We start from the raw sequence: 2,398 nt of genomic DNA, 5'->3' as shown, positions 1-2,398 counted from the left end.
GAGACTGCCCTTCGATGTGTTGTGGAGGACAATCCGTCCTCATGGAGCCAACATCTGGTATGGATTGAGTATGCTCACAACACGCATACATCATCCGCTACTGGCATGTCTCCTTTTGAAGCATCTCTAGGTTACGCCCCTCCTCTGTTTCCAAGTCAGGAAGGGGATATTGCGGTCCCGTCCGTCCAACACCATTTTCGACGTTGTCGTCGGGTTTGGCGCCAGACCAAACTCGCCCTACTCCGTACAGCCACGCAGAACAAGGCCCTTGCAGACCGTCATCGCTCCGCAGCCCCGTCCTACAGGGTTGGACAAAGGGTGTGGCTCTCCACGTGCCATATTCAACTGCGAGACACCCCACGTAAGTTGGCCCCTCGTTTCATTGGACCATTCCCCATCATCCACATCATTAATCCCACAGCTGTCAGACTCCAGCTACCATCATCCATGAAGATTCATCCCACCTTCCACGTGTCCCAAATCAAGCCAGTTACGGACAGTCCTCTGTGCCCTCCGGCCGACCTCCCTCCGCCCCCCCGTCTCATCGACAATCACCCTGCCTTCACGGTCCGCCGTATCCTGGACGTACGACGCCGTGGGCGGGGTTTCCAGTATCTGGTCGACTGGGAAGGTTATGGGCCAGAGGAACGATCATGGATTCCTCGGTCCTTCATCTTGGACGCCAGTCTCGTCACTTCGTTCTTCAGAGCACACCCCGAGAAATGTCTCAGGTCGCCAAGAGGCGATTCTTGAGGGGGGGGTACTGTTGGGATCCTGCCCTGCACTCCTCTCTCTCCTCAAGCTCTTTAATTACCAGCAGCTGCAGCTGATCAGCACCACACCTGAGGAGAAGTATAAGAAGACTCAGAAGCCACTCTACAGGCGCTGGGACATTGCCTGCCAACGGTAGTAGATGTTCTAGCCAGCAAACTGCGTTCTCTAGTGATTATACTAAAGTTTTGTCTTCCTCTGCATTCTCAGAGCCCTCCTGTTTTTCGTGTGATCATCGGACCTGCCTGAGTCTCCTAAGTTCCTCCTCAATCCCTCCTGTGATCCTGCAGCTGCCTTTTTGCCTTCCACCACTTGCCACTCCAACCTGGATTCGTGTTTTGAACCCTTCCTATTCAACCTCTCGTCACGTAAGAAAGATCCCTCACCGATTACTCCAGTCCCTCCTGCGTTTCCCTTAACCTCTTCCTCTGCCCCTCAGGTGATCCTGTATATATATATTGTAAATATTTCCCGACACCTGTACAGAGACGTCATCACCTTTATTATCACCTTTTGTAAATAAACACTGTTTTTTGGTACTTCGAGTCCTGGTCTCTGTTCAGTTTTCTGGTCCTTCATCCTGGGTACAACCTCGGTCTTAACAGCTGGTGCCCATGTCCAGCAATCACTGTGCGAGGGGCGGGGTACACCCTGGACAGGTCGCAAGTCCATCACAGGGCCACATAGATACAAACGAGACAAACAACCATTCACTCTCTCACTCACACCTAGGGACAATTTAGAGTTACCAATCAGCCTAACATGCATGTTTTTGGTCTGTGGGAGGAAACCGGAGTACCCGGAGAAAACCCACGCATGCACGGAGAGAACATGCAAACTCCACCCAGAAGGCACCTGGACCGGGGTTTGAACCAGGGACCTGTTCGCTGAAAGGCAGCAGCTCTACCAGTTGCCCACCGTGCTGCTCATTGAATATAATATAAGGAGCAAAAACCTTGCTAGATATTTGACTTCTAAATTAAAATGTTCAGTGACAGAGTTACAGGCTCTGTATAGATGTTTTTATCTCGGGTAAGATTTTTACAAGTGCTAACAGAGTTGGAATAACTATTTTTACTTCTTTTTCACTATTTTTACTTATTTTTATTATTCTTTAACAGATACTAACAGAAAATATATAATAATGAATTTAAAAACTACTAACATGATTTAAGACATAGCATTTTAGAGTGATGTTGTATAATACTTATCAATGACTTGTGAAATTTGGTGCATGAAGAAAAACTATGTGTTGCTGATAAAATGCTAAATGAGAGTGATGACTCATTTCAGGAAAACTTGACAGGAATAAGATGATGGTGTCATAGCTCTGCTCTCTGTCAGCTCCTCTGTCATGCTGCACACTCAGTAATCACTCAACTCATGTCACCTGTCACCGCTCATTATCCCACAGCTCCACCACCTGGTCCAGTCAGTACTTAAGTTCACTCATTCCTCTCAGTCTGGGCCAGATTCTCTATCCTGTCTCATCAGCAGTAGACTTTCCAGCATTCCATTGATTGACTCATCACGTTCATGACCCTTGCCTTGACCACGACCACGCTTTTGCCTCAGCCCTCGTCTGCTTTTGCTCATCTGATCAGGTACCGACTCATGCTCTTGTTTT

General features: G+C 48.3%; 1 pseudogene; it reads left to right on the top strand.

Annotated features, from left to right (window-relative positions):
• Positions 1–105: 105 nt before the first annotated feature.
• Positions 106–2,398, top strand: part of LOC119424115 — a 37,233-nt pseudogene continuing 34,940 nt past the window's right edge.

Source organism: Nematolebias whitei, chromosome 17 (genome assembly GCF_014905685.2).
Source record: "Nematolebias whitei isolate Nwh7 chromosome 17, NemWhi1, whole genome shotgun sequence".
NCBI lineage: Eukaryota > Metazoa > Chordata > Actinopteri > Cyprinodontiformes > Rivulidae > Nematolebias > Nematolebias whitei.
Note: the sequence above shows the minus strand (reverse complement) of the source record. Positions and strands in the feature narration are given on the sequence as shown.